The sequence below is a fragment of the Coloeus monedula genome, assembly GCF_965178545.1.
Source record: "Coloeus monedula genome assembly, chromosome: 6".
Lineage (NCBI taxonomy): Eukaryota > Metazoa > Chordata > Aves > Passeriformes > Corvidae > Coloeus > Coloeus monedula.
In genome coordinates, this window is record NC_138786.1 from 59905611 (window position 1) to 59917847 (window position 12237).

The following is a 12237-nucleotide window of genomic DNA, read 5'->3' on the forward strand; positions in this document are numbered from 1 at the left end:
CTGTGCATAAAGGAGCATTTTCCCTCTCCCCTGGACATCTGCACACACTTTGCCCTTACATAACAGTGCAGTCCAACATGTAGTACATAACTAAGGGTAGGTAGCTCATCTAATATTTTTACATCTTGATCTTTCTTGCAATAAAAGAAGGATCTCTGCACACAGTTTGTTTGTTTTTGTTGGAGGTGTAGCAAATATCAGGTACATGAACAAATGTCTCTTCCTGCGTTTGCACACTGTGTAAACCACGGGCAGCACAGTATGGAGGCATCAGCACAGCACTAAGGGCTTTCCAGTTCCCTTAGCACCAAGCTGCTCTCTTACCCAAAAATTCTCTGCTCTCTGAAATCTGCTCTAAACAGAATCAATGTCAAATCCAGAGGCTGGGAGCTGAAACAAGCATTTACTCTGGTTCGTACGTGAAGGTTTTAAAAGTTGGCATTTGGTGTTTAAGAACAATCAGAGGAGAAAAACAGCTGTTGAACATTATCCAAAGTGCTTCAAAACAAACAACTGGTTAAGCGCTTGGTTTGCCCATTTGTGGAACACACCTGTGGATCTTTTTTTTTGGTATAAAAATGTGACATCAAAATATTTTCAACCAAATTGCTGGTTTTCTCTTTTTCAGTCACAAAGATTTTATGAAGGATTTCTTTTTCTACAAAGAGCTAGATTTTTAAGCACTTACCCCAACTTTCTTAATTTGATGTCTTTCCTTAGACTCATTCATTAATTCACCTTTATCTCAGTTCCACATGGCCACAGTGACACCTGCCCAAGGCCAGGCTGCAGTTCTCTTTGTGTCTAAGTGTAAAACCCAAATGCACATAAAGAGTTGGTAGAAACATTAGTATGGCTATGGGCTAGTTAAATCTTGTGACAAGTCTCAAATATCCTTATTTTCATTTAGTATTCTTCTTTGTCATATTTAAAAATACTAAGTTGGGTTTTAAATGTCATCTGCAGCTAGACAGGAACATTTTTCCCTATGAAAAACTGAGTGTCTCAAAAGAACATACACTGGTTATGATAGAATGGAGCATGTTTGTTTCAGCATGTGCAGTTTGCAGCCAGAAGTTAGAACTCAACATGAAGCCCCAGCTTTAACTGCCTTGGAGTTCCCTTTGTCTCTGAGGAAGAGTAAAGACCATACAAAGCATCCTTGAGGGTAAAGATTGACCTCCAGAATTCTTATTACTTACAAGATGAGTGTGTGGGCCCAACATATTAATTTTGAAAATGAGCCCATTTAATGTCCCATCCCCCTGCTCCCATAGATGTGTTCTTCCCTCACACCCCCAGTGCAGTAATATCCAAGATTGGCCTTTTGCAATGCTGAACCCTAAGCACCATTTAAAAGCTACATCTCCTGCATATTTGGAAATAAAGCAAAATAGAACCTTCTGGAAGAGTACAGATATTCTCAAGAGCCTAAATCAATAGATACTAAGAATCCCATTCTTGTCTCCTCCAGCACCACCCTCTCTCAAGCCCCACATCCCTCCAGTTCCTCTCCTCACCACCCTGACTACTGCTACACACATACCTCTCAAACCCACATCCTTTTCTCACATCCCACCTTGCCAAACAAATTCTACAGCTTCCTCAGAGCCACTCTGACTTTCCATATATTTGATAGTAACAGCCTGCAAGTGCTGCTGAGCAGCTGGGGTGGCTTTACCTGGTGGGTGGGACCAATTGGGAAGACCACGCTGGGATGTGGGAGGAGCAGAGGGTTTCAGAAAGAGTTTGGGTTGTTGATGTTGCTCATGGCCACCATCCCCTTACTGAGGAACCACACCACCACTTCCCACGATACCTTTGAACATGGAAGCTTGGAGAAAGCCAGCCTCTGCTAGTTCTTGGTCCTGCTACACGCCTTGCAATAACAGAGGCCCTGTGCATAAAGGGAGTGAAGGTTTGTGACACCCTCAGAGTCCCTGGTAAGTCTCACTCATAGAGCAGCACCTTGGGGAGGGGTTGGACATCCATTTGTTTGGTTTTCAAACAAGTGTGGGGGGAAATAAAGAACACTGATCTCTGCTTTTTAAAATATTCTAGTGTGATTACAGTAGATGGCTGAAGATACAGAATGACACACATTTGTGAGCTGTGCTCTGACGTACACAGGCTGTGAAGCCCTTTTGTTTCTGATCTTCATTTGTAGTCAAAGAGCAGCAGTAGAAAAGCTTGAATAGTAAAAGCAGCAAACTTGTGGGGGTTTCTATGCAGGTGAAACCTGGGAAGCAGCTCACTCTGCCTGGGTAAAATGCAGGGGAGGGTGTTAAACCATTCATTTCTCTTCAAAGTGTCCCTTGCCCAGTGAATGGACATCACATCTCCAGTGATTCAAGGGTCAGCTTGTCCTCCTGCTTCAAAGGCTACCTTAATGAGATAAGAAAGTGATGGGTGTTTTGAGGACCCACCTCACCGAGGGAGGTTGTCCAAGTGGTTGGAGTTAGGTGTGTTCCAAATACCTGGCCTAGGCTGTGCCTTTCCTCCTCATCTCTGGATAGTTTGTGGTGCTGATGTTCCCTTTCTGGAGAGGAAGCTGAGAGGTCTCCAAGGAGAATGTCACAGGCTTGTTTAGATGCAGGGACAGGTACAGGCCAGGCCTTTCCATGGCTGGGAACTGGCTGGGTAATGTAAATACAACTTTTGATCTGCTCAGTGTGGTGCTGCCTTTCAAGGAAGATAACAAGTCTACCTGCTGAGCTGACCTTTGAAAGCCAGCCCAAATGACTGTGTTAATTTGATCTGAAAATAGTTTAACTCTGACTTGGGGGTATGAAATCAGGAGTGGCATGCTGGCAAGAGACAAAACTTTGCCAGAACATCTACATGTGTCCTTTTTCATCCTCTATGACTTTAAAATACCTTCTCCATGCTTTCACTGTACCTTCCAGAAACTTTATAACCCTGCTCCTAAACTGCTGCCTGTTAAGTAGAGGCTCAATGGTTACTTAAGAGTTCTGTCAGAGATTTATGTCACTTAAATGTCTGTCCCTGTACCTTGAAATGATTACTGCATTGTAATTTCATGTGAAATGTGAATATTCTCTAAGGTCACTGGTTTTGATTCCCTGGTTCTTGGTGCTTCAGCAGCATTCCACTCATCTACACATTGTGTTTGCCTCTGTTGCTGATCTCTTTTATGCTCCTGCTCTTTAATATTTATCTAGTGAGAGTAGGATCATAAAGCACATGAGTGTCAGGAAAGCCCTGGAATTGGGAGGAGATAAGAATGTTATAATATTCTGTGAGCAGCTAATCTATTTAAAGAGAATCTGTCTGCTCCCCCACAGCTTTTGTGCTTTCCCTGCTTGCTTTCAGATGGCAGCTGGCTCCCATCCCTGTCCCGGTGGGTTACAAGTCAGTCAGCTGTGAGCTTACCAGCCTTTCCTTCTCCATATGGGCCCAGGGAAATATGTGGCAAGCCTGTGTGTTTGCCCAGTGCAACTTTGAGAAGACCAAGAGTGATGTATTTCTTCCTGGCTCCTCTTAATATATTCTTTTCTTAGGCACAGGATTAAAAGATGCTCCATCAGGGAGTGTGCATGTGGGTTTCCTGGGATCAAAAACGAGTGGAATGAGGCTGCTGGCATGAGGGAGCCTGGTAAGACTGGCTTGCACATGAAGCACTGCAGGACATATGGTATTTGGGTCAGGGTGAGATATGTCCACTGGTAGAGTCAAAAGCTGCAGTGCCTGAAGCAGAAGGAGGAGTGGGCTCTGCTCATTGCTGCCAGGTTTCTGTGGTGCTCAGCACCTGTACAGGAGAGAGTGGCAGAGCCCTGCTCTCTGACACAACAGAGGAAAGATATTGATAGAGGGGGACCCTTCTCCACAGGTGCACAGGGAAATGGGAGTGGATTCTAAGCAGGCAAATGGGCTTGACCTTCTTTCATTTATCTGAACTGTTCATTTCCTTGTCTTTGGTTTCTGCTCGCAAGGGAACAGCCAGATCACTGTGTGCTGGAGCTCTCCTCTGATCAGCATCTGATTCAAGTGACTGCCAGTTCTGCAGCTCCCCTAGAAAGAGTTCTAAATCTACAAGTATGCCAGATTTGTAATCTGGGGACACCACTGTGTGTGTGCAAGGCAGGGTAGTTACCTGTGCAGTTGCTGTTCTGTCCAGCATTCCGGCAATCCCTCTGTGACTGGGATGTGCTCATCTCTGCCTTGTCCCTGTTCTCTTGTTCCCTTTCACTCCTGCTGCCTCAGCCAAACCACTGGGAGATGCTGCAGGGACCAGGGTCAGGATCAGAGGATGGATAGAGCTGCAGAAGGAGTCTGTCTAAGAAAACCAAAAGACCAAGTACACCTGTGCTGACATGCTTTCATTCCTTTTCCCTCCTGTCTGCCCCTCCACCAGCAAGTCAGACTCATTTCATTGTTCGTTGAATATTAAAGAGGTTCAGCCTCAAGGTTGCAATTTATGCCTCCTCATGAGTCCTTTTGTTTTAGCTGAAAAAATATTTCAGTCCAGCAGAGCTAATTGTCATTCACGGTAAGGTCCCTCTGCACACATTTCCCTTTATGAGGGAGTTGTAAAGAGGATTTACTTACATTTTTACTTCTTTTGCATAGCAATCTAATTTAGGAACGGTGATATAAAGTACCCCAGACCAGTCTAAAAATCACAGAATTATAGAATCACAGAACAGTTTGGGCTGGAAGGAACCTTAAACCTTATCTAGTTTCAACCCCCTGCCATGGGCAGCGAATTCTTCCACTAGGCCAGGTTGCTCCAAGCCCTGTCCAACCTGGCCTGGAACACTGCCAGGGATGGGGCAGCCACAGCTTCTGTGGGCAGCGTGGGCCAGGGCTTCAGCACCCTCATAGGGAAGAATTTATTCCCAATATCCCATCTAACCCTGCCCTCTGGCCGTGGGAAGCCATTCCCTGTGTCCTGTCCCTCCATCCCTTGTCCAAAGTCTCTCTTCAGCTCTCCTGGAGTTCCTTTAGGTTCTGGAAGGAGTTCTAAGGTCTCTATGGAGCCTTCTCTTTTCCAGGCTGAACAACCCCAGCTCTCTCAGCCTTTTCTCACAGCAAAGGTGCTCTGACCCTCAAAACATCTTTGTGGCCTCCTCTGGACTCACTGAAACAGGTCTGTGATCTACAGTATCATCAAAAATTGCTATCCTATTTTATAGACGTGCCAAAACCAAACAAAAAAAAAAAAAGATACATAACATCCAGGCAGTGGAGTGACTTCAATAGCAGATGTCTTTACACAAAATATTCTTCATTTGCCAAGTTAGACATGAGGTCTAATTTCATTTCTCCTAATTCCACAGATGCTTGCTTGGAGAAACCAGCATCCACACAAATCGTTACATGGAGTGAAAAAGTATCACTTTTGGCACAGGTTAAACATGATTACCATGCAGAACATCAGCTTGACTTCTCAGCTTTCAGCAAATCTGAGGTGCTTAATTAGGAAGAGGTGGGCTGTAACCTTCTTAGAAGAGCCTACATGGAGAAGCACCTCTTGTATTCCTTCTAGCTTGAAGTCTTGAAATCTTGAAGTCCTGGAAACCTTCTTCACATCTCTCTCCCCTCACAAACTATTCAATTTGCAACTTTTTCCAGCTGAAATATAGAAATGTGATGAACTGCAGAGAGAAAAACTCTCAAAAAGTATACTCCGAGTTTTCACATGCCAGCTTAGAAAAACCTGAAGGAGTATAAAATTCTGATAGTACTACTGTCTCTTTTGAACACCAGACTTTCAGGAAATCAGCTTAAATTTTAATTCTGACATCATCATATAATCAAGAATCTCTCTTCATCTCAAGTGTTTTCTCTCGCCCACTTTCCCCACAGCAGTCACACGTCTATGACTCACATACTATACCAATAGTGCAAATTAAAAGAAAACATTTTTCCTACTGCCATGTAGCCAGAGACACTCCCACAGCTCTCCGGTCACAAGAGACTTGAGTAAGTCGGACTTCTAGGGAGAAATGGGGCTGTCTCTTTTATGTAGGATGAACTGAGGCTCATAACTAAATTTTGCAAAGAAAAAAATCAGCCAGAGAAGCCCTTAGAGTACCTGGAGTCAAGGTATCCTAGATACAGTGCCATGAGAGAAATTATGAGTGAAGCAGGTAAAACTTTGATTCATGCTAAGATTTTTAAGGAGATCTCCAGGAGCAGATGGGAATTGGTAAAATAAAATGAAAATAAAAAAAGCTCCTGAGCTTTGCTAAAGATGCAAAGTGGTGAAGTGTTAGGAGGAGATCACTGGATGCCATAGGGAAGGAGAGGGATAATCATGAAGCCCATGAGCAGTAAATATCAGATTGTATTTTGCATTGCAGAGTTCTGTCCTGGATTGATAACAGAAAATTCCCTTGTTGGCTAGAAGGCTGCTGGTTAGAAACAAATACTGATGAGAAAATTCTGGTTAAACACTATGTGAAAACACTGAGTGGGGCAGAGAAATACTCTTAAGGTTATACAAGGGGATGTGGGGCCATTACAGGAATGAAGTCTGGAGGAGTTCAGCTTTGTTACTCTAAAATGGAGGCTGGGAAGAGGGGATGTAATTGCTCTTTATATGTACATTGGGCATAAAAACAGGAAGGCTAAAATCCATCTAAGCTGGTGCTTAATTAAGGTGCTAAATGATGACTTAGGGAAAAAAATTGCATTCTGTGGTTTTGTTTTGTACATTAAAATTTATTATTGGTCAGGGAAATTAACACTGGCTCCCAAATAGGAGTTAGAAACAAGCACTGTGAACCTCTGAGTCATTCAAGGAGGGAAATAGGTTATGTAAAATGCAGAGTGTCTTGTTGGTAACATGTGCAGGTGGCAATTCCCCATGTGGCTCTCCTTTGTGAAAAGTGAATTTACAAAAAAGCGAGTTTACAAGAGAGGATTGAAGGGAACCACACACTTATTTTCCCCCCCCCCAGCAATTACTGCACCAGTGCAATTAGCCAACAGAGAGTGCCTGTGTTTATTTATCAGGAAGAGAATATCACATGGATGTGGATATGATCAAGCAGATCTGCTGAAGCCAGAGGAGCTCTCTCCAGATCACACGAACTCAGAATTCGGCTCCTTCTCTTTGGGAAGAAAAGATTTCTCTTGTCATTTCTTATTAACTGGCCATGTCTGTGATCCCAAGAAGGGTGTTCCAGGCTCAGCTGAGGTGCTCAGAGAGGCAGGCATTCATGCAGGCATCCATGAGCCCATCGTTAGGCTTGTGACTGAATTTTAAAGGCTTGTGACTGAATTTTAAAGGCTTGTCGATTCTTCCAAATGCAGGTGGTGCTTCATGACTCCTCTTGTTTCCTGGGACTTAGAAAGATGTTATAAAGGCAGACTGGTCCGTGTCTTCCTCTGTGAATCTGGTTTGCTGTGACATAATTTTGCAGGCAGGGAAAAGGGTAACCAGGTTAGGTTCAGGCTGTGATGGATAGGTTAATAGAAATGAGTGCAAACAAACCCACCGGGGTTTTTTGTTCAGCATAAGTAAATAGAAGTGGAAAAAATCTACTAGAATTCCCTTTTTAGTTTTCAATAAACTTGTCAGGATGCAGGTGATTTATGAGAGATGGAAATTTCCGTTCACATTGAACATGCATTTGTTCAGACTGAGAGTTGTAGTGTAAGGAAGGAGGGAGCAGATCCTCCTACACAAAATTTCCTCTGCTAACTCATGCCCAGCACCCTGGTGGCTCTTGTAGTCTGGTGCTGCATTTCCCAGCTAGTCTCACCTTCAGGCTGGGCAGGGATTTGTCTGTCCCCATTTGATGACCATTGCAGTAGCTGAATTTATTTCAGATGCAGGGCAGCAATAAATCCCTAGAAGTCTGGGGCTAGAAATCAGAGTATTTCTTAGCTTAAAAGTCCTGCAGCAGCAGTAAAACCACCCCAATTCATGACTTATCCTTTGCTTATGCACTTTATGTGTCAGTACTTTATTTAACACCCTCTTCTTTGAGAGGAGTTTGAAAGCAAGACCTGCAGATAAGGTTTATTGGACTTGAATGATGGCAATGGAAAAGGCATTTCTATAGGAGAGGAGAGAGCCCTGTGGAGGACTTTTTTGTGTAGGAGTCACCAGCCATCTTCTTTTAAGTGTTAAAGGACTGAAATTCCTGTGCAACTCTGCAGAGCTGTTCTAAGAGAAGCCCTGGCTTGAAACATCTTCTGGAAAAAATAAGTTACTATTTCATATCAGAAGTTCTGATTTTGAGGCTGTTTTTACAGAAGAAAAAAAAGAAAAGGTTATATAGTTCATAAAGAAAAAGGAAAATTACTGTTATTTTTCCATTAAAATCCGGAATTCCACTGATGCATTTGTACAAAGCTTTGCCACCACAACTGCGGGACCATAATATATATTAAAAAAAGAGAAGAATAGGTAAATATTCTACCTAGAAATGTTTTATTGCTTGAAAAGGAACTAACCTATAATTCTTCCTCAAGTGTAATTTCCAGTTGAGGAGCTAAACTCACCAGGAGAATGGAGCACTTTGGTATTACAGTGCTGGGTTAATGGTTGGACTTGATGATCTTAGAGGGCTTTTCCAACCTCAGCAATTCTGTGATTCTAAATCAATTTGTTTACTTGGCCCAGAGCTTCCTGAATTTCAGTCAGGTACAAAACTGCAACTACCAAGTCCACCGAGGCCTGAGTCCTGTTTAAGACTTGAAAAGATATTCAGAAAAAGAGGACCTTCCCTTCTTCCTAGCCAAGTTTAATAGTTAATTACTCAGTTGGCTGTCATGCAATGAACAGATGACTTTTTTCCCCCGTAAAGCCAGGTAAAAAAGGTCTTCTGCTATTCTAGGGATAACTATGTTCACCCAGATAATTGTATTTTGCCTGCAGGGTAATGAAGACATGGATCCATCTATTTTGGGGGTGCACTGGAGACACTTTGCACGTTCAAACCACAGAAGTGCATTGCTCCAGCCCACAAGGCAGGGTGCACTGATTTCCCCCGTCCCTTGCAAATGTCAGGAGGAGGGATGGGAAGATGCTCCCCTCACTTGGGATCAGGTCCTGTGCAGATGCCTGACACACAGCTCATTTAACACCTGGCTCTTCTTGGCACAGTTCAATTTCAAAGCAATTTCTCCGAGTGCTGGAGGTGAAGGATGGCCCCACCTTTGCTGATGGTCCCTTGCTGAGCCATAAATTGATCCTGATTTGGAATGGGGAAGGTCTCCAGAAACAGCCTGGCAAGGTGGCAGCAGCTGTAAATATGATGGAGAGAAAGGGGCCATCTCCTATCAAGCTGACTGTCTCCAGAGGAAAGTTGCAGCACTTTTTATTAGACTTTTTTAGATAACTGCAAAGGGGTGAGGCTGTCCTGCTGGTTCTTTGTCTCTATGAGCCTGTTTCACACAGAAATGATCAGCAGTGCCACCTGATACTCCCTCATGCAATCACTACTCCATCTTCAGTTTTGAATTGAGGATATTTGTACTTAGACCCCACTGTGCTAACTGTAAAACACAGATGGCTGCATTTAAACACATCCATGGGAAAGCCCCAACATGCAACTCAACTGCAATGTGCAGGCTTGGAAGAGAAAATAAAGCATGTAAGCTTTATTATTAATATTTCTCAAACTTTCTTGTTTTGAAAGGTTGGGATGCCAGCATGGTCTCCAAGGCCAGAAATTACTTCTTTTAGCTGCTGGGACCTAGAAATACTATATGCACTGTGTTTTGTGAAATGACCATTTCCTTGCATTGTACATGTTTTCTCATGTGGGGATGTTTGGAGCCAAGGATTAATAGGGAAAATGGGGATTACTTTAACTCATTATTTTTAATTTGTTGTTGTTGTTTAAATGTCTGCCTAAGAAAACCTAGCTAATGTTATCCCCATGGCTGCAGTGCCCATGGACTGTCTTTTCCTGTTTTCTGGGGTAATGTAAAAGACATAAAATCCGAAGGGAAGAGTCACAGCAAGTGTTTGGTGGAGAAGGGCCTTGTGTTTCTAGATGAGGTGGCTGCCATGGTTATTAATGCCTTTCCTCCTTGTCTTTTTTAGTTTTACTATCACATATGGGGCCATCTGGTTCCTCTGTGGGACTCCCAAGGCTTTTTGGCAAGCACATGTGTGACGATGTCTAGGGTTTTTCCTCTCTGAGCCTTTCTACTACATCTTGTTTCTGGAAACCCTGCTCAAAAGAAGAGCTGCAGTCTCTACCTGTCACACAAACCAAGCTGTCACCAGTGTTGATGTTGTAGGGCAGCACTGGGAAAATCCTCCTTCACCTACAAGTCTGGTGGCACATTAAGGAAGTGACTGTACCTTGCACGGTGGTTCAGTGGCAGGTGGTGAGAGACAGATGCTCCTTGTCCCCTCGGCCTCTGAAGTGATCATGTGGCCTGAGATCTGAAAGCAGAAGGAAATTTGAAATATTCTCAGAGCACAAATTCATTCTTTTCAGGTCTTGAGAGGTTAGAAGCTCTTGAACTGTCTTGAATGTTAATTTTTTTCCCCTGTGCCATATCAGACAAGAACCTGGTTATGGAGCCGTTGGGCTTTCTTGGAAGATAAATGTGTCCTATTGAATCCCATTTATCATGGTGACTGCTGTAAGAAATACAGCCTGCTGTCAGGGTACCTGGATGGATTACAGGGATGCAAAACTGGAGCAATTCAGCAATCAGCATCTCGGTGTGAAGGCCTTCCTGAAAGAGATGAAGTAATGGCTAAAAACAGAATAAATTTGTTTCAGAAGGCAAGATTAATCATCATGCAGGAGAAGGGTTGCTTCAAGTGCAAGCAAGGAAATTGCACTGAGTAATAAAGTTGCCCAGTGAAAAAAGAACCAAATAAGCTAAGTACCAGGAGACACATTTCAAACAAGTTTTATCTGTCTCTAAAATGCCCTTCTTTGAGGTGTAGGGGCAGATGTGGCTGAGCAACCTCCAGGGATGGATTCCACACTGCCTTTGGTTATCATTCCAAATTGTCCAGTTTCAGAACATTCAAAACTTTCCATCGCTGTCAAATCTGTTCAACTGTAATGGAAAGTTATTCTTGTCTAACAAAACATGTTTGTTATAAATAGTGAGGATCTGGCACAGCTTGTGCTTATACATGTACATCACAAAAGACTCACTTCTGGAGGCCTCAGCTGTCAGAATAAGGACTGCATGGGATGGGGGGCCTGAGCTGCCCTGTTGCCTTTGGGATGAGTTTCAGGGCAGCTTGGTTTCAAACACTGCACATTTATCGTGTCCCTCAACGAGCTTTTAACCGGGAGGTCAGAAAAAGACGTTAACAGATCAGACAAATGGCTTGGGGTGACATGAGCTGTTTCATGAGATGTAAGATGGTCTGGAAACACTTCACCAGTAACTGTCCACAATCTCAGCACTCTGCCCTCCTGGCCACTGTCAGCCTGTTCATCCCATGCCCAAAGGAGCCGGGGGGGTTGAGGAGGGATTTCAAGTGGGACAAAGCAGTGACTCTGCTGTGTCCAAGACAGTGATGCCAGTGAACCAGCTCCCAGGCGAGGGATGGAGTCAAAATCCCTGCAGGGATTTAAAAGATGTGTGGATGTGGCACTCAGGGACACGAGTGGTGGCTTGGCAGTGCTGGGGGAACTGCTGGACTTGATGATCTTAAATGTTTTTTCCAACCTAAATAATTCCATGGGTTTTGAGAACGTGGTGTGCAAGCAGTGCTCTGCTGTGCAGGGAAGGTGAACTGGTTCTGTTCTGAAGCCAGGAGTTTGTGCCTGTGGCAATGAGTGAGAGAGTCCAAGAGGGATGGAAAAGGGTCAGCTGATATTCTTTTGCATATCACCTTAATTTTTAAGCCACTTCTAAAAGGTTTAAAGGTTTGATTAGGAGAAAAACTTCAGCAGTGAAGAGGATAGGATAAAAGGCTGGCTGGATTTTGGAGGAGCATGTAGGAAAAATTGGCAAGATTTTCCAGAGGAATCTTTTTTCTTAATAAAATGCCTGTATTTGACAAAGATATACTTCACTAATGTGAGTTTGTGGGCTGGCATTTATTCTGGGTTTAAAAACAGGCATAGAAGGAAATTGAAAATATCTAAATGCTTTATCTCAAATTTTCTTTGGTTTTTGTTTTTTGGGTTTTTTTTCCTGAATGAGATATTTAATCTAGGAAACAGATACATTGAGAAATTAAGTGAAAGAGACTTTTTAGTGCCTTTCAGTCCCTGGAAGAGGCCACAAGAGGCCTGCAGAGGGGGTGTTTACAAGGGCCTGGAGGGACAG